Source organism: Ambystoma mexicanum, chromosome 1p (assembly GCF_040938575.1).
Source record: "Ambystoma mexicanum isolate Mex_15411 chromosome 1p, UKY_AmexF1_1, whole genome shotgun sequence".
Classification (NCBI taxonomy): Eukaryota; Metazoa; Chordata; class Amphibia; order Caudata; family Ambystomatidae; genus Ambystoma; species Ambystoma mexicanum.
In genome coordinates this window covers 1142809257-1142830642 of record NC_090921.1, presented here as the reverse complement: position 1 = coordinate 1142830642, position 21386 = coordinate 1142809257, and positions in this window count along the sequence as shown.

Below are 21386 nucleotides of genomic sequence, written 5' to 3'. Positions count from 1 at the left end.
CAATGGTCACAATGGCCCACAGCCCTACTCACATCTGTGTGAAAAAGATAATACAGCACCTATCCACAGTGTGGCAGAATGTAAACATGAAGAATGCAGAGAGGTTGGTGCAGAACTGTATCACGTGTTTACAACACAATGTAGGAAAGGGAACAGTGACTCCGGTAGGCAGTTTTGGCCAGCCCTCTATGCCTTTTGAGGTAATCCATTTTGATTTTATAGAGATGGAGAGATGCCAAAACTTGAAATATGTCTTAGTGGTGATTTGTGCATTCAGCAAGTGGGTGGAGGCATATCCCTGAAAAGACTGCACAGCAATGAGCACGGCAAAAGTAATGCTTAAAGAATACTTTTCCGTTTTGGCCTGCCCCGTGTCCTATGGTCAGATAATGGTCCACATTTTGTGGGCGCATTGGTGTTACAGATATGTGCGGGTCTTCAGATTGATAAGAGATTTCATAGTTCAAGGCATCCGAGTTCGGCCGGTCTTGTGGAGAGGCACAACGGGATCCTCAAGTCAAAAATAAGCAAGATATGTGCAGGAAGCAAGTTGAGTTGGGTGGATGCATTACCAATAACGTTATTATGCATGCGTACGTCTGTACAGGCTAGAACTGGGCTCTCCCCGTACAAAATCGTAATGGGGAGGCCGGCAAATGTTTGGTGCGCACCTCAGCCAAAACGTCTTAGGGAGGTAGAACATCCCGTGCTTAGTACTCATTGTGGCCTTTTAATGCAGAAATTGTGTTTGATTCATCAGCAGGTGCAGGAGGCTTTACCAGTGAGATATACCGGTCCGGGGCACGCGCTGGAGCCAGGGGACTGGGTGCTGCTAAACATTTTTGAAAGAAAGTCATCGTTAGCACCCAGGTGGCACGGCCCCTATCAAGTACCCTTGGCAACGCAGACGGCGATACGGGTGGATGGGCGGAAGTTGTGGATCCATGCCACCCATGCCAAAAAGATTCCAACTTCACTGAAAGACTTGCCTGACCCAGACGACTGGAAAGAGACAGAGGTACCAGAAACGAAAGAAACTGTTGCCAGTAAGCCGCCACCAAATCTGCCCGAGCGAGAAGTGAAACTCAAAACAAAGCCTGAGACGATTGCCAAAAAGGGGCAAGGGCAAAGAGTGCCCCACCGTGGCCCAGCAGAATCTACATCACTGTTGGCTGACACAAAATCTTCGTTGCAAATACCGGCAGACACTAAACGTATACCCCTTTGGCGCCCACCAGCACTTGCCAGCACGCCAAAGACTGAATCTGCATCACTGGCGCGGTGCACACCAGCACCTGCAGTAGCGCCACAGGCTGACTTTGAGCCTGGATCTGGAAGTGCACCAGCACTGTTCACGGATCACACAATACCAGGAGTGAGGCGATATGATTTGCGGCCTCGAAAGACAAAGTGATCCACAGTTCTTTGGTGTTTATGTCAACCTCTGGTTCTGCTCATGGACGGAGAAGGAACTAGAGGTGTAGAGGAGAGAAGCATGAGAATTGTGCAGGTCGGACAATTCAAGACTCGCAGCTCCTCTGTGCGATCATAAAAAGTACATGTGTCTGGAACCAGAGCGGACAAGCTGGGCGCACATGCTACTAAGGCAATAGATAACTGATCAAAAGTCCTCTCAGCAGTATGAGAAAGGACAAGTGATCTTGCCAAAAAAACAAGTAAGCAAATCCAGGCTATAAAGGACTGGCAGAACTGAACTGTGACAATTCCGTTGAACTTATTGACATCAGAGCAAGTGCAACGAAGAGAGATATCCACGACGAACTCTAATAAGGAAGAAGAAGGACGATGTGAAACATATCGGGACCGGTTTCAACCTCCTCCTGCACCCCTGCTGAGAATGAGTTAATTGTAAAGACTGTAAGCTTAAGAAAAACGCATGGTAAAAAGAGTTGTATGTTGGCACTGACAATAATTATGTGCTTTATGAGTGTGGTAGCACCAATAACAACAGCCCTAGTATTATGGTATGTGGAATCGATACACCCATTAGGAATGTTTTTACCAATAGTTAATATATCCACTACTGAAAGCCCGGTTCAGGTGATTACTTATACCTTGTCCCCAAAGGAAGAAAGACACAGGGAAGGGTGTGGAAACAATACGTTGTTATTGATCATGAATATGACACATGCAATTCTAAAGAAAACAAATTGCTTGGTATGTGCCCATTTACTGCAGCATGCTTGGAAAGGAATAGGTTGGTATGTACAGCCATTACCATTAAGTTCTGCATGTAGTGCATCTTTAAGTGCAATGTTTTATGGGAAATGGAATAAGAGTGGTACGGGTCAATTAGACAGATCAAACATGAATGAGTTTGAGGAAATAAGCACAAGTGATGACCCCAGAGCCTACGAAGTAAAGTACGTGAATAATAACACGACAAAATAGACAAGATAGATTGTCCCCACCAGTTAAAACATCTGTGATGACGTTTCGTGTAAGAACAGACGGGAACAAAGATGAATTACACAGTGAATTATAACCCAAGAACTGTCCCTTTTTGTCTAAAAAAGAAAGGCTCCTATTCAGTCGGAACATTCATTGGATGCATGAATACAGTGGCATTAAAATGGTAAATAGAACCAGTATATGTGGGAGATCCAGTTTATTTTATATGTGGAGAGAAAGCATATCCTTGGTTGCCCAGAAACTGGGGAGGTACATGTTACCTAGGTCTACTGTTCCCAGGAGTATTCCTCTGAGAAACAGCAGACATGGCCAGACTATCCAGATCTAGAGCCAAAAGGAGTAGCAAAGGTGTTTTGATAGCGACTGACGTAGCAAAAACATTAATTCCATTTTTGTCCCAAATAGTGAACTCCTACAACATAAGGCAGCTGTCCAGAATACTAAAAAATACCATAAACACGACAGATATACTATTTAACATGACGTTGGAAGAAAAAGGAATCAAGTTAATGACGCTGCAAAATAGAATGGCTCTCGATGTGATCCTGGTTGATCGTGGGGGAATTTGCAAGATTGTGGGATCAGCGTGTTGTGTATTTGTAGATGACTATTCCCCTACGATTTTTGAAGCGATAAAGAAAATGCATGTCCTAAGCTCCGAACTCCCTACTGGAGAAGGAGGCTGGGGAATAGAGTCCTGGTTTTGGGGAATATTGCATTCTTGGGGATGGAAGTTGATCTCGATATTAGTAATGGTGTTTGGAATATTCATAACGTGCTGTTGTTGCATACACTGCCTACTGTTAGTTTGCACTGAGGTAACTGAGGGATGTATGCATATGATGACAAGAAGAAAACAAACTTATGGTCGGGCTAACCAAGACACACATGAGATGCAAACAGTGAAAGAATTAATGGCTATAGATATTAATGAAGATGATGACGCTTACGATAGCATGAAAAATTCAGACATAAGTACTTCAGACTTATCGTCATCAGAGGAGGATACAATGAATGAATGAGACGTTTGGCATACGGCCAAAGGAGGGTTTGTCAGTCTAGAAAAATTGATACCTCTCATGATTGACGGTTGGCCGTGGGCCAACCGTCTCATGCACGATATGATAGAAAATAGGTTTCAGAGTTTACCAATGAACGACCATTTTGATGTAACAAGGATCGCCATTTTGTTTTCTAACAATTGCTCATTGCTTTCTTTTCTTATTGCTTCGTAGCACATTTTCTGCTTACACTGCTCGACTGTTAAACATTGTTGACTGAACGTGAAAGGACAAGGCCGCAGGGCCGCGAGGCTAACAAGAGTTCGTTGAAAAACAACGCAGGCAGCGCAAGGAAGGAATGCCCGGCTCCCTCCCGAATATAGCCTTGAAGCGGAGCTGCAGGGCATTTAATCATTTCACAGCTGCCAGCCAGTCTCGTTATATGGTAGAATATTAGAATAAAGCAGCTAAAAGCTTGTATTATGCTCTTCTTACGGCCCCCTTTTCTGAGCCCTGTAGAACGTGTCAGCTCCCAGGACACGAATAGCACCTCAAAGATATCAAGGTCTGGAATGTGACTCTTCCCCTGTATGTAGCTCACTTCCAAGAACAGAAGCACTGTGTTCTGTTCAACAACTAAAAGATGCCTCCGCACTTGCAAATTGCATATTGTTACTAGAATAGATATTTGAAGGTGTCATAATTGTCGGAAGTGTCCATCATCACACCGAGTTCAAAGAAACCCAATAAAGGGGAGTGTTAAACATGTCATAGCTGATTGTATGATATGCATTTTGTATACATGTAACTGATGTACGTAATTCACTCTCTTGCGTCCCTCGAGGTATAGAGATACACGTCGCAGGGCGTGACTGAGACTATTTGCTTTGCAATAAACACTAGCTTTGGGAATACAACCTCGTGTGTGGCGTATCTATCGTGTATGGTGACTTGCCTTGTTTCCATAGACGTAAGGGACCCCTAGGGGCCCCTTTCACAACCATGCCACAGTACATCCACATGATTCAAAACATGTGTGTACCGACACATGCATTTGGGCACCATGCATTTGAACACACACCATTGATGTGCCTCACACATGACTGGACTCACATGCCGCAGGCTCATGTCCCTGTACATACACATCCATACATGGGCCTTCCAAGACATATGTCCAACCTGCACACTCATGCCACACCTCGACATGCACAGCGTCCAATCAGTAGGCATGGTCACTTACCGCTCGACTCCAGACGGGCCTGCCTCTGAAGGATCTGGTGGTGGAGCGCTGGGTTTATGCATTCCAGGACCCTCATCTGGATGTTGCTAAGGTGGGCCCAGCACCCCTCTGCATGCTTTCCCTTCAAGAGGCGCTGGGCCTTGCTGAGCGTCCTGGACCTGAAGTCCTCCCAGCGGTTCCGGACGTGTTGCAAGTCGCGGGCTGCAACCCCCTCCTCGTTGATGGCAGCCACGATGTCCATCCAGATCCTTTTCCGTCCTTCATTGTTGGCGCATGAACTTCCAAAGAGGGCATCGTAATGCCCCAGGACTTGCTCCACCAGGATACCAACTTCTGTGGCACTGAAGCTGGTAGCCCTCTGCCTCTCTGGCAGGGGGTTGCCAGTGGTCTCCGATGGTGATTCCCCCGTCATGGCAACCCCCGAGGCAGGTGTGGGTGGGCAACTGGGTCCTGGGGCTGGGCTGTGGAGGATGGAATACCAGTCGGGAGTCTTCTGTTCCAGCAGGGGTGGTCACAGCAACTGGACCCCTGCAGAGGGCTGACGTGCAGGCACCAAATACCAGGCACGTGGCCAGCAGGCAGGCAGGCAGCAGCAGATGGCAGGTGGGAGCGTGCTCGGGGCTCTAGGGGGGAGGAAAATGGCCTTCAGGGCAGGAGCGTGGTCTTCCGTGTGTTGTTGTGTGGCAAGCTTGATACGGAGTGATTTGGCATGTGAAAAAACTGCACGTCAGCGTGTAATTCGAGGAAAGGCTCTTAGCGCGTAAGCGCGTCTGTGACGTTATGCGTGCGGGTGTTTCCCTCCTGACGGGTCCATAGTGATTCAGCACGTGAAAAAACAGCACGTCCGCGTGTTAATGCATGTAATCCGAGGAAAGGGCCTAAGCGCGTAAGTGACGTGACACGCACGGGTGTTTCCCTCAGCACGGGTTAAAGGTGAGCGGGGCCAGCAGTTCGCTGTACGTGCCTTTCGTGGAGACCGATGTGTGTGTTGCTACTTCGTGTTGTTTTGCGCGCCATCACAACTTCACAGTGGATCAAGGACGTATCTCTTCTTTTGGCAGGGGTATTGGCTACGCGTGTTTTTCATTATCACGCTAGTTGAGTTGCGCACACTATTTTTCCCACTGCGGGTGCCCCTGTGTATCGCGTACCTGTTTTCGAGGTCATAGTAGCCTGCGTGTCCCATGCGTATGTGTTTTTTGTGTCCCTGGGTGCCACCGCATACTGCGGGAGGTTAATTCCACACATGTGGGTTACCGGGGGTTGCATGCACGGTTTACTGCAGTTTTGGGGTGCTTGAGCGTTGCGTGACCTGTCACTTTATCACCGGGGTCACATACAGTCTTGCAGTTGCAGGGGTGCTGTTAACATGTTGTATCCCACCCCCTTCACCTCAATTCCCCAGGACAATTCTCATTTACACCTCCCATTGGAACTACCACATCTGTGCCGGCACTACTCCATCTGTGCCATGGCTGGGAGGCCACGAAAGGTGAGGGGTGCCTCAGCTGGGCATACTCCATGTGGCAGGCGTGGTCAGGAACGTGGCCGGGGTGACCAGGGAGTAGGGGGACTCCAGGGTGTCCAGGGTGGCTGCAGAGGGGGAAGAGGCAGGGGTGCGCCAGCTCGGCACAATGTTGTGCCATGTGTTGGTGCAGCCATGCCTCCACCCCCTGCGGCTCCAGGAGATGCAGTTCTTGCATCTGGCACTGGCACCCATGTGACCCGGCAGTCCGTTTCATCGACTGCCACGGGCCCAAGGGTAGTGGTAGCTGCAGGTGCAGCTGTGGACACCACCACCCAGGCTCAGGGTCTGCCAGCGCAGGCTGCGTTGGCACTTGAAGAGTCCATGGAAGATTTCCAGGAAGTCAGGAGGCACACCGTAGGTGCACGCAGGGCTGCCCTGACCGAGGCACATGTCCCTGGGGGAGTAATGTAATCTGCTGCCCCGACCAGCCGGGTGTTGGCAAGTGCATGGGCAGATGCAGCCGACACCACCCCGGTTGTGAGTCTACCAACCAGGACAGTCCCGGTCAATGACCCTGGCACAGCGGATGATGCTGTGCAGGGTCCATTCCAGGGCACCCAGTAGCCACTGACGCAAGTCAGGGCTTCCACCCATGTTCCACCTGCCACCCCCTCGGCTCATTCCACCAGCGCCACTGTCCATACTGATCAGGGCGGCATTTGCCAGCCAGGATCCGGACCAGCATCCAAGAGGAGGAAGGTTGCAACTGCAGTAGAGGCTGGGACCCCAGACACAGCTACGGCCTCCGGCACGTCGAGGAAGAAGCCTTTCTGCGTGTAGGAACTGGACTTCCTTGTGAACTATGTGTGGGAACACAACCATGACATGCTAGTGGGGCAGAATTGTCAAACTACGGCTGCCCATCGTATGTCCCACTGGAAGCAAGTTACGGATCGTGTGAGTGCATTCGGCCATGAGGTGCGCCCAGCTCAAGAGTGCAAAAAGCGTTGGGATGACCTCAAACGCAGCACTAAGGCGAAGCGTGCCTCTAATTACAACATGACTCTGGTGACTGGCAGTGGGCCACCACCTGAGGAGGAAGACCTCACTCCGCACGAGTCAGTCGTTGCAGAGTTCATACCGACAGGAGTGGGAGAGATGCTGGACTTTGATGCCCCGTCCAGTGAGTGTTGTTGCATGTTTGTCAAGGCCATGTGTGTTTTGCTTGTGTGATGTGTTGTGCTTGACTGCGACTACATGTCATGTGTACATGGTTCTCATGTGCAAGTCATGAAATGCTTCACTGATGCATGCCTGCTGTGCAGGATAGTGGACATGCAGAGCAGACCGGGACTGTCCTCATCACCACACTTGCACCCTACTCACATGCTAGTCACCCGGCTGCCCCTCTGGTCCATGTTCCAGCTCACTGGCCCTTCTGCATGTAGCCTGGGACTATGTCATTGCATCACTGACGTGCATGTGTCCTCTGCCTGCATGACTCTGTTCAACTGGTGTAGTGGCTTCTGCACACATGGGTGTACTACTGAGGGTTCAACATGTGTCCTGCTTACTGTCACATCATCATCTGCTGTGTTGTCAGTTGACTCAGATGATGCAATTGATGGTAGTCAACACTGTCTGGCAATACACAGGTCTCAGGTCACCCTTTCGCTGCCATGCAATGCCTCCCAGCATTTTCACTTAGGTGGGTGGGGGGTTTGCCTGTAGCCATGCAACCAATTGCATGCACATTGCACGTGATGCCTGAACTTGCCCTTGCACTGCCTACACGTGTATTGGTAGACTTCATAATGTACTTGTTCATGTAGATAGTGGGTCACGTACACATGTTCTGCACTGCATCAACCCACTTCTGACCCGGGTTACACCCTTCTACATGACTACTCACTGATGCTATGTCAAAGTCACCTGGCATGTATGGACTGTTTTTCATCCCTTCTCTGTCATTTATCTGACGGGCACAGGTGCATCCTGTGACACGTGTACTCAGTGTTAAGACTACCTAGTGGTTGTTTAGATGAGTTTATTGGTGAATGTGTGGCCTATTCAAACTGGCATAGGGCACTGATTGGATGTAGCCTGCCAATTGGGTTGTGATGACTGTGGTGCATCCTCCACGTGTGTATGTGTGCACATACATCAAAACAAGCAGCGTTATAGCTGCTTGCTTTGGTGTATTGGATGCTGGTCATGTTCACAATACAGGTGTATGGGGGAATGGGTGTTTTTGAATGCTTTCACATGCACATATGCAAGCAGTTTCAACGTTGTGTGGTGCAACATTGCGAGTACTCACTCATGTGTTTGTGAAAGTGTCCTTTTACACATGTGTCTTCCACAGCTTTATTGTTGACAGAGTAATATGTGGTTGATAGATGTTTCTGCTGGTGAGATTTCTGCTTTGCGCACGTTATGTGGAACTGGCATGATCCCAAAGGTTCACTGGTGTGCAGTATGTGTATGCCCAGGCCCACCTAGCTACTATGGTGGTTCCTGGGCGTGTAGATTTCCACAGGGAATGATGTAAGAAGGCACATTCATAGCCCAATGTGGACAATCAGGACCTGAGGGGTGTTGTGGAGGCCTCATGTCTTGCAGCTCGGACAGTACAAGGCGTTATGGTCCCTCATGCCTGGTTGCAGGCCCTTGCTTTGCTTGTGACATTCACTATTTCTACATAGCCCATGCCACCCGGTACAGTGCGAGCTGCAGATGGATGTAGCTATATTGATGATGATGCTTCAGTGATGCATGGTTACATGCATGTTACCTTTGTCATTGTGTGTTTGGATTCACTTGCAGCAGTGGTCAATTTGCAGTTAAGGCATGCTTATGGTGTGTTGCATCTCTTAGTTGCATCTGTCTTTTCTGCCTGTGACATGTGCCGGACAGAGGTGGTGTCTGATGGAGTTCATATACTACATTGTGTAATAGTGTAGGCTTTGCTATTTACACACATCCATTTCTGCTTTTGGGATGTGTTTGCATATCAAGGCCACTGGATGCATGCCAGGTTCTCATTTGTGTGTGACATGTCTGCTTCATGTGTTGGCTGTGTATGTGATGTCTATGTGTGTGTGTTTCATGTGCTTCTGACATGTGTACTAATGTTAATCTTTTCTCCCCTTTCCAGATGATGATGCAATGGAGCCAGAGGATGGTGTTGTCATGCCAGACACAGGGTTGCTATCACACCAGCAATCCGGCACAAGTGGGGGTCGTGGGGTGGTAGGCCACAAGAACCCCCTTGTGTTGCAGACCATCTTGTCTAGGGCTGGCAATGAGTCTAGCTCGGATGATCACTCTGACGACAATGTCGAGTTGGATGTGCATCGGGTCCATTCGTCAGGGGTGAGTGATTCTGATGTGGACGCTCATCCGTCCGCAACACCAGTGGTGGGAACTCCGCCTGTGGTGGATCGGGATGCAGGGTCACCCTCCACTCAAGTTGCTGATGTGCCTGGGGCATCAGGTCGATGCAGGAATGTAGTCCTGCATGTCATGATGCCTACCCCCGGGGACCCAGACCAAGTCCAGCAACCCCGGAAGCAGGCATAAAGTTATCCGAAGCAAGCCCAACAACCCCTGCTAGGGGCTATTTGGGTCCAGTCCTGGTGCCTATGGCGCCAAGCTCATATGGAGAGTCAGTCCCAGTTCCATAGGTGCCAGGCTCATAGATTAAAACCTACCTGATGTAGACCATGCTGCAAACTTACCTGATGCAGACCATGCTGCAAGAGCTCCAAGCCAAAAGAGGCTTGGAAGGGACTACTTTACTTAGGGACTATTTTTTACTCAGGCGGGGCTGGGGAGGAATACTTACCTGGGACTACTTTGGGGGCTATTTAAACCACGCCCGAAGAGCAGCACATGCTTCGCGTTATTCTGCATCCAGCAGCGTAACGCTCACTGTGCCTGCAAGTCTGCATCCAGCCTTCTGCCACGCCCGCCTCGAGTTTGGCGCTCCTAGAAAAAGGGAGAAAGAAGGAGAAAAGGTTAGAACAAGAGCAATACCTTTGATCCTTACCTGAATTCCCGATCCATCGTGCCTTTGAGCTGGAAGAAAGAATCTATTTATGCACGTCGCCTCGCCTGCTGCAGCACCGCGCTGAACTCCCCGGCCTTCGCAGCATCTTCACATTCCACCGCATCCTCCTGCATGTTCCCGCCGCACTCCGGCACCTAAGGAGAAGACAAGAACAGCAAGGTGAGCCAAGGGAATACACAGAGGAATATTAGTTACCCTCCCATAGACTTACCTGATTTTACCACTGGGGGTACTATTCCTATTCACGGGTCGGCGCAGCTTCCACTGCATCCTCGCCGAACCCCGGCCCCTAAGGGGAAACAAAAGGACAGCAAGGTGAATTAAAGGGACTAACAAGGGGAACCCTCCTCACCACAATAAACTTACCTGATTTTACCGCCGGAGGTATTATTCCCCGAGACTTCATACTTTCTCTCAGCGCCTTAATAAGGGAGAAAGGAACAGGTATTGGAAAATACAAATCCTTACCAGAATACTACCGGTTGCCACGAGGAACTCTTCATTAGGGTCAAGCTGCAACCTGCAAGGAATCGGACAAAAGTGAAAGTCAGGCATTTGAACTCTTACGAACTTTATACTTAAGGCGTCTTGCCGGGAATCTCGGAGTCAATATTGTTCTGGAACTCACCAATTCCTTCAAGCCAGTGAAGCAACTGGTTATCAACGCTCCCCTAACCTCAATGCAGGATGGACAGCTCATCTTTTCAAACCATCAGCTGAGACTATAAGAGGGGACATCAAAGGTGATCTGTGAGGAGAACAGCGGGGGTGGGGGGATTTACACTCAACTCCACGGGTGGTTAATTCTACGCGTCACATTGGTGGAGACCGCAGCTGTCCAGTTCCGATCGACGCCTCTCTGGGTGAGCGTAACACTGCAGACGCGGGTGGTGCAAACCCAACAAGGACGTCGGCTCCTTGGGCCCCGCAGGTGTCAAGCCCAGCAACGCGGTTGATGCATGCCACTGGGGTATACTGAGTGGGAGCAAGCCATGGTTGCCAATTCAGAACACCAGGGGGCAGCAATTGATAACATCGCTGAGAGCATGGCGCATGTGGCCCAATCCGTGCTACCCCCTGCTAGGCAGGTGGAACTCCAGCAGCGGGTGGCACAGTCCACAGCCTGCTCACTCAGGCTGGGCATGGCAGCCTCAGACAGGGCACGCCGGGCTGAAATGGTGTCTTTGCATCAAGCAATTGCTGCTCACGCACAGGCACACATGGATGCCATGAGGGTTGAGTATGATTCCCTCAGATCTACTCTGGGTGTGCTCTTGATGTCCCAGAGGAAGCGGTCAAAGTAGAGGTTGGAGCAGCTAGAGACTACCATCTCGGCTGAGCTACATGCTTGCCGGGAGGTATATCAGGTGTCCAGCCAGGCCATGCAGGAAGAACTCTGTGTTACACGTGCTAACTTGCAAGAGAAAGCATGCGTATCACACGAGGTTCAACATGCTGACCTACGTGTCATCGCCGCACAGAACCAGGCTCACCCATCCTGCAGACTTGCTGCCGACGAGGGGCAAGCTGCGCCTAGGCATGGTCAGGGTACTGTGCCACATCAACCTTTTCAGCCAGAGGGTGATTCGGACAACGAGATATCTCCCACACAGGTCGAGCTGTGCAGGCGTTGAACCCATGGAGGATTTTTTTTTTGTCTCAACATCATTGCATGTGGTTGTTGAGGTGCACCCTGTACCTCCCCCCTCCTGGGTGCCTTCCCCCCGGGTCGTATGTGGCCATTTTTGATTTTTCCTCTTAGTTTAGTTAGTCAATATGGTTTTTGATAGTTAGTTTAATTAGGTAATTTAGGTTTTTTTATAGTTAGTTTAATTAGTTAATATAGTTTAAAATTGCTTGTCTATTGTGCATTCATGTGACGGTGTGGTGCTTTATGGTTTTTGAAAGCATCCACTGTCTGTTCCAGCTGGGCCCTTCAAGCTTGACTCGTGTATGTGTTTGCAGCTTGGGGTCCTGACTCACATAGGCCACTCCAGCTTCCCTTACCCATGGGCTCGCAAGGATGGTTCGGTGTAACAAACATTTACACAAGGGCTTTGGACTGTCATATGTGTGGCCTGTCTGCTGCTGTACTACTTGTGTTAACACCCCTAGTGGGGATTGTGGGGGTTTTATCCACGGCATGTCTGTGATCAATTTGCATGGGTTCATGATTGATGTGTCCATTAATTGATCTAGATTGTGATGTATGTTATTTTCTTTCCTGTATATGTGCTTGATGCACTTCATGCTGTAGACAGTAGCCTGCACCCTTTGCCTGTCAAAGTCAAACTGATGGTGGGAGGAGTTCTGATGTAGGTCTCTAACATGGCCCAGTGACAACCAGCATAAAGACACACACACAGGGAACTTTCAAGCGTTATTTATATGTTTTATGCCCTTTCTGCAGGACAATGAGCCTCCATACCACCTTTGCCAGCAGACACAGGGCGAAGCACTACAGAAACCTGGCTACGTTTGGTGGTGCAGACATGCGAATGTGTGCGCAAGCAGTACCACAAGGCTTGTGCTCAGACGTCCATCAGAAGCAGACGTGTTTCCAGGAGCTCCAAGCAAGGAGAGCAGCACAAGGGGGCCACACCGCAGCCAACCTTCCACCAGGCCACATGCATGCTAAGTAGCGCCACTGATGAGGAGCTTGGCCAGATATTGTTGTAGAAGCACACAGTACAGCTAAGATGCGTTGAGGGACAAATGCCAAGTAGCTTTACAAGTTGTCTGGGGCACACACAGGGGCCATCACACATATCCTCCAGTCCCCACTAATCCATAGAAGCTGAGTTATTAGCGCAGTAGCGTTCCGAGCCAGAAACATATACAGCGCACAGGGACACCCAGCGAGGCACAGACTTGTGTGCAGTGCATATCATTTGCATGTGCAAATTGCCACTTGCACTACCTATTGTAATCCACGGCTGCCAGAACACGACTTGTACTGAAGTCGCATCTCGCTATACATGTCTAGCAGGTCACCCAGGGACCATTCTATCATGTGTGATTCTTGACGCATTGGTCTTCCATTTACTGTGCGCCCACATGCACCTGCCTTACTGCATTGACAGTGTATGAACCATCACAGGGGCAAGCTACCATATACATACATAGCAGCAGACAAGGGTGTTTGTTTGTGGAGAAGTCACTTACTTTGGGACAGGAATGTTGTTGTGTGTGTGTTGTAAACACACACAGATTAGTAACTCACACTCTCTTTGCAGCATTGAACTGTTCCTGTTACCAGACCTGAGAGTGCGCAGGCAGGAGGCCAGCACTCACCCCAGAGATAAGTGTCTCTTTGTCTTGCATTTCACTCATTTTGTACTATGTGCATGTAGAACATGGTTTCTCTGATTGAGTATGTGTTATTGTCAATCGTTGTATTTTGTAGTTTGCCTACTTTCCCTTGAAAATCCAACTCCCCTCTCCTGCCCGTCTTTCCGGTTATCCTGAATAGCAATGCCTTGTCCAACCAACAGATCCCTGACCTTCTTTTCCCGCCGCGGTCTCGGAGGCCTGTGTAATTTTTACCTTTCAGGCGCCCAGAACATGGAGGGGGTGGTTGGTATGTGCCACTCCTGCACCTGGAGACCGGAGCTGTGACACTACCCATCAGTTGTTGCATCCTCATTGTATGTTGTTTCCGTAAAAAGGTACCCTTCCTGTTGAACCATAGTTGTACTGTGCTACCTTGGTAGTTCAATCATTCTGCTTGTACATGTGCCAGGACTTTTGTTTTGCACTTCGAGTAATCTACTGGAGACTCTTCCAGGGTTTTTTTGTGCCAAGAGGCTTTTTCCCTGGTTTGGGGGTTTGGCTCCTTGGAGTTCTCTGTGATTTGGTATTTTTACCAGTCAAGGCGGCCTCTGAGGGGGCTGGACCTTATTTACACGCAAGGTGGAACATGAAGACCAAGGGGTAGGGGGATCCTGTAGCCAGGTAGACTAAAAGGGAGAAGGCTACATACCCCAGACACAGTTTTTCAGAAGGTCATGGTGATGTGTAAATGAGGGAGGGCCTTTTGTTGTTGGACAGTAAGCCTGGGCTACAGTGTTTGGGCACTCTCTGACAATGTTATTGCGGGGTACTATGTACTTGATGTGTTCTGCTGGTCAATGGCTGTTCCTGTGTTGTATTTACTTTTCAGGTGTCAGGGGATTTTTGTGGGTTGACATGCTGGGGTGTACACATGGCTATGTTCGCATGCAATGTGTATAGGACACTGAGGGTCACTTGATTTGACATGCATATGTTGAGTGCATGACCCTACTGATACACACAGTTGCACAATGCTCCACCACACGTACAACCACCCTTCCATGCCCACAGGTGCACACATATTACTTTCTCGGGCACGCTGTGTCCCTGCAGCGCATGATCAATTACCATTTGGGGATCCTGGACATGTGTCAATGGGAACATTTGTTATTTTGTCCTTTTGATGTGATACTCAAGGTGTATCCCCAACACAATGGCTGTTCACTGTGCTCTGTGCTGAGCAGTGTGTAGCAGGAGACACACACAGCACACGGGTTTGGGAGTGGCGATTTTGACTTGCCCAATGTGCATGTGAACAGGCATTCAGTGCTGTGTTGAAGCTACCACTGGTGTACAGCATTTGTGTATTACTTGGTATCTGTGGGAGGTTGTTGTCAGTCATTTCATCTGATTCCATGTCAGGCATCATTGTCTCTGGCCACTTTCCATTCATCACATGTCACTTCGTATGTTATTGGTCATGAGTTGGCCTTTTGCTGTTGCATGCCATGTCATGCGTGGAAGACAAGGGTGATGTGGTTTGGGAGGGTTTGGGTGACATACCAGGGATTGTCATGGCCTTTTTTGTGGGGGGTGTGATACACACCTTGCATGTGTTCCTTTTGGTCACACAGGATTGGTTATGTTTAAGTAGCTAGGTATGCACACAATGTAGCACTCCCATGGCAAAATCCTCAGGGTGGTAAGGTTGTGACAGTTGACTGTCTCTTTGTCATCATCGATTGTCACCTGTTATGTGCCAGGCCTGTGTGCACTCCGCAAATGTGTTGGGAGTTTAGGTGAAAAATGTGGCCACAAGCTGGGTCCGGGCTGCCTCGCCACTTGCCCTTTCCCCTCCCATGGGCAGCGCCTGTGCCTGTGGTAGAGGATGTGCGGGCACCACCATGTCCACCGGTACGCCCTGCCGTGTTGCAACATTGTGCAGGACACATGCTGCCACAATGATCCTGCACACTACTGGGGGTACATATAGTATCTGGCCGCCAGAGCGGTCAAGCGTGACTTGAGCACTCTGAATGTGTGCTCCACTATGCCCCTGGTTGCAATATGGACAGCGTTGTATCTTACCTGGGGTGGTGTGGTGGGGTTCCGGATTGGCGTCATCATATGGTTGCTCAGACGGTAGGCACTGTCCCCTGGGGAGGTCGTAATGGTTGTGATTAGTTGGGCTTGTGTATTTGTCTGTGTGTGACATGCATGCACGTGCACAGGCATTTGTGCTCACCTAGGAGCCATGTGTCACCATGCTTCCCAGCTTCCAGGGCCCGGCTCAGGGCGGACATTCTGTATATGAAACTGTCATGAGTTGATCCAGGCTAGTTTGCATAGACAGAGGTGATGATTCCCTTTGCATTGCATACAACCTGCACGTTGATGGAATGCCATTGCTTGCGGTTTCGATAGATGTGCTCAGTGGCCCTAGGTGGACGTAGTGCTACATGGGTGCAATCTATGGCACCAAGCACTTTGGGGAAGTGTGCCGCCCTGTAGAAGTCCTGGATCACGGCCTGCCTTTCTGCTTGTTTTGTGGGCATGTATATGTCCCTGCAGACTGGGGGGCGCGCAGTCACGATTGCCAACACCTGGTGTAGGCAGTGTGACTGCGTTGCCTGTGAGACCCCCCCACTATGGCAGTTGTCCGCTGAAATGACCCAGTGGTCAAAAAATGCAGGACATTGAGTACCTTCTCCAAGGGGCTCAATGCTTGGGAGCACAGGGTGGGGGATGTAATTTCATCTTCCCACTCCCTGACCAGGTTTAGGATGATATGAGGTGGAAACTTATACCTGCCATAGACCTGGTTGACAGGCATCCCAAAAAGGCTGGTCCGGGGGCATCCCAAAAAGGCTGGTCCGGGACAGAGAAATTTTGGGCCTGGCTAGTCTCCTCCTCCTGCGGTGTCCCACGATCAGTGCTGCGCCAAATGGGGCATTCATCATAGCTGTATATACGTGTTGGTTGTTGCGTGCACTTTTGTACTGTGCGCGGGGACGCTTCTGCCTGCCTTCGTGTGGTGGACGTGTTGACGCCTGTGTGCATCTTTTCGCGTGCGCGGGTTTCCCATATTCGATTCCATGAATGCATGTTGTTCGCGTGCGTGTGGGCGTTCCGTGTATTTCCCTGCAGTACTTCCCCAGTTATGCCTTCTTTTTCACACGTTGTTCCCCATTCTGCATGTTACGCCCCGTGTCCCGCCCCCTTTTTGGTGTGTGCACCGACGTTGTGCGCTATCGCTGTGCCTGTCGCGCACAGCGTTCGGGATGTTGGAATGACGTGTGCGCCCGTGTGTGCCACGCAAGGATTTGGCACACATCCCGCAGTAAACACACGCAGGCACTTCCATGAATCGCACGTGTGCACATGTGCTTGCTTTTTTACGCTTGCGCCAGCGTGCGCCAAGATTTTCAGCACACATTTGTTGCATGAATCGGCCCCTGAAAGTAGTATTTCATTATGGGATAGGATTCCACTAAAATAAGGAGTACTTTTGAAAATGAATTCAAGCAACACCAAACAAGATGCCGGCATGTAAAGAGCCTGCCCGTAGGGAGCAAGCTCTGACATTATTTAATGAGCAGCAAAAGGCCGGAATCAAAACAACAAAATCGGAGCCAAAGAAGGATATTGCAGAAAACATATAAAGCCAGCTTCTAAAAGAAATTGAAAAACACCAGAGGAGAGAGAGAAAAGATAAAGATGGGAAGTTCACTCTTGACCTAGATGTGGGAAGGATTCCTCGAGGACTGTGGATATTAACCATCCATTAGTTCCAGGAACAGGATCCCAATGTTACAAGCGTGAGGACAAACCACAAATGAATGTTCAGCAAAAGTTTTCACCCTTTTAGTCAAATATGCCTGAATTGAAAGAACCAAATCATTGGGTTTATCGAAGAGATGTAAACTAAATTTTAAAACATACCCCAAACTGAGGAAGTGAAGCAGCTTTGCAAGAACATTTAAACTAATTTCGTATCTTTTGAAGAACCTATCAAATTGGAACCAACAGAAGTTTCTATGAGATAAAAATTACTGTGAAACTGGGAGAATTTACACTTTTACACCGAGATTTGACAATTTATGCAAAGGATTCAGAAAACGAGAGGAGGAAGCAAAGTGTCATAGCATCCACCTCGGAATCCTATTTCTAATACAGTGAATGAAATCCACAGAGAGGATGCATTTTTTACAGGAAATTAGGCTACTTGCCAAGATGGCAAAGCAAGCAAATAAGGAAAAGGTGGAAGAGGCAGAGGACAGGGCAGGCTAGAAAGAGAAAAATAAGGGGGGAGGGGGCAAATGAACAGTCAACATCAGAGATCAAGGCGTTATAGAACCCGGACAGTGACCAAGCAATAAAAATGAATTCTGTGTAAGTGATTAATTTATTGATCATGTTTTCACTGAACATTAGATGAGGATATTACAACTTAGAATTAACTTTTGTACTACACAACATTTTGAATATGTCCAGACACTCATTGATTTTGACAAGTTCATGTGTAAAATCAAATTTAAGAAATGTTTTGCTGTCAATCCCATGAAACTCTCTAAACTAGTGATGCACAACATGAGGCCTGTCGGCCAAATGTGGCCGTTTAGGAAATTGTCGCTGGCCCTCCAAGTCAGTCAGTCACTAAGTCAGTCATATCAGGTGTGTCAAGCCTCTGTGATACCGTTTTTGTCTTTGCATCACGATATGTGCAGTTTGAAAAAGGCTAGGCATAACGCCTCACAGTACAAAAGTAATAAATAAGAATTACACCTTTAAGAACATGTTTTTAACTCAAGTTTGTGAACCAATGCCCTTACCACCGGCACATTCACTTTGATAGTTGGGCCCACTGTGTGGTGCTTATGTGGTACATTCGAACTAAACAAGTTGTGCAGCCATGCTCTAAACCTCTGATGAGAGAAGGCAGGACAAACTTAAGCACCAATGATCGACCAGCGTGCGCTAATTCGATCATCTTGATCAGTGATTAGGTAATGAGAGTATCTTGGAAAATGTAGATCTGGTTGACTTTAACATTGACACTGCAGGGCTTTTTAAGATCTGGTGATCTGAAGATCATAAGGCACTGCTCCAACAAGAATTCTGAAAATGTTTCAAGACTTGATCATAAAAGTTTGCAGGACATACAAAGAATACCATACATAATCACAAGACCATCAGACACGGGCTCGAAAATTGTCGTTATGAACTTACCAGGCTATGCCCAAGAAGCACTAAGACAATTAAAGGACCCCAAATGTTATTGTAAATTACCAGGGAATCCATCAGAATGCATGAAAGTTCAACCACATGCATTCCTGAATAAGTGATCTTCTGTGGGTCCCCTTGATGAAGAGGAAGTGAAATTGTTGGCACCGGAACACCCTCTTATGCTCGCTATTGTCAGAAGTAAAGCGGGCACTGACCTGTAACAGTGGTAGTGTGAGCCCTGGCCATAGTTGACAGTCTCTGGTGGCAGATGTGAGTGGAAGTTTCCCTAAGAGAATCCAACCCCTGAATTGGAACGGGAGGTTGTGTAAACTCAGGGGAAAAAAACACGAGGGGAAAAAACTTTGTAGGCTGCAGGTGACAGTGGTGGCCTGGCTGGATGCAGAACACAGAATTTGAGAGTGGGAAGAGAGGGTCCTATCCGTATCAGCGATGAGCCAAAGAATTGAGCCGGATAACTTTCAAAGGAATGGCAGTGCTTTAAAGGAAGCAAAGGACAAAGCAGTTGGAGACGGCGAGAGACTGGGAGGCAAGGAGCGATAACGAAGCATGTATAAGAAGCAAAGGATCACAGGAAAAGGGGAAAAAACAGGAGCATCAGGATCAAGAGAGAAGCGATGCAAGATGCTTACCACCCTGGCTGCTTAAGTGCGCCATTCACAGCCACACGTCCCCCATTGGTCGCTCTCGGACCATCAAGCACCATGCTGGGAATCACCACAGCGCGGCAATAAAAACGAGTTTGGAGTGCCTCTGTGGTGCCATCTTGGGAAGGGCTTTACCTGCCGTATTCCCGTCTGTTTCTACCTATGCCAGACGGACCAGGTAGTTTTTTTTTTGCTGACAGCTATATGCTTCAATAAAAGCCTACACAGGTCCCCAGGTCGACCTATTGTGACCCTTGTGGGATCGTTATTGGAAAACATGTCCAATTATGTGGATGAAGTGCTCTTGCCATTTGTAGCAGCTTTGCCCTCCTATACACATGACATGAAGGATTTCCTTCGGAGGATTAATACCATTCCATGGTAAGAAGGCTACTTGTTGCCCATTTTGGACGTTGTTTCATTATATACGTCCATTGATTACCATATTTGTCTTGAGCCACGTAAACATTTCCTTTCTACTCGATCTTTGAATTTCCTTAAACACACAGAAATGGTGATTGAAAAGATACACATTTGTATCACCAACAACATTTTTCATTTTGATGAGGTTTAATACAGGCAACTCCAAGGCACTACCATGGGCACAGTGTTGATCCGGCTTATGCTAACTTGACCATGGGCTGATGGGAGGAAGTGTATCTATACTCTCATGCGAATACCCACTATATTGAAAAAGCAGTCATTTGGTTAAGCTACATAGATGATTTGTTCATTATTTGAAATGGCAGTGAGAAAGATCAGCTTGAATTTGTCAAGTACCTTGAACCTATCAGTGACAGAATCCCACAGTAGGGTACTATTGCATTTTTAGATGTCACAGTAAAACATGAAAGAGGAGAGCTTCATTCAGAACTATGTAGGAAACCTACTAGTTCTAACTCCATATTATATGCCAGAGGTAGTCATACCTATTAAACAGAAGTGGAGCATCCCTTTATGACAAGTTTATCAGGGTCCATAGGAAGTGTTCGGATCCTGGAGCTTTCCACCACGAGAGTAAAACCACAGCTAAGAACTTTAGCGACCGAGGATACCTAAAAAGGGTGATTCAACGTGCATGCTCTTTTAATAGAGATCAGTTCCTCAATATCACAACCTACTAACATTTCAATACTCAGGGCAACATGTGGACACCAGGCTCATTCTAACATTCAATGCCAAATCTAAAGAAATCAGTTGGATTTTTCAAAAACATTGGCAAATTCTGAAGGCTGACAAAAATCTAACATCTTTTCTAAGTAATTGTCCTAGCATTACATATTGTAAGTCTATTCCCATTAAAGACACAGTGGTCTCAAGATGCTTTCAGAAAGAGAAACTGGGAGCTTCCTCTGATACTGGGCCTCATTATGAGGTCAGCGGTAACCCACTGGTGCTACTGGTGGGTTGCTGCCGACCTTGTAACACTGTTTCCACCACCTGATATCCCGGTGCCACTGGGATATTCCAGGTGGCGATGTGCCGGGATGTAAGGCGGCGGAAACTGTTAGTCCCCATTGCCGGTGGCACAGTAGCACTGCGTTAAGTATTTCAATCAGGAGATACACCCTGGTCTCAGCCTAGTATGCAGCACACAGCTGAAATGCTTATTTTATTTTATATATATATATATATAAATATATAGAGGTTCAATATTTTGAGTGATATACCACTCATATCACACCCCTTATTCAAATACCCCGGGTCACAATGGACCAGGAATCAGGCTGGTTGGTAAAGGTAATATTTATTTATTTATTTAAAATTCAAATCAAACATATAGTTTGAATAGGAAGCAGCAATCACCAATGTGGTGACAATAACAGATAGGAAGGTATGTAATGCACTTAAATTCACCCTTGAGCAACACAAAATATAAAACTCCAGAGAAAAGAACACTTTTGGCTTGTTTGGAAAGATAGCCCTTAAATTGGGATTTCCCCCTGCAATATTTCTCAACCCACAAATAAACAATTCTAAATAGATATAAGGAAGCAGCAGTAAATCA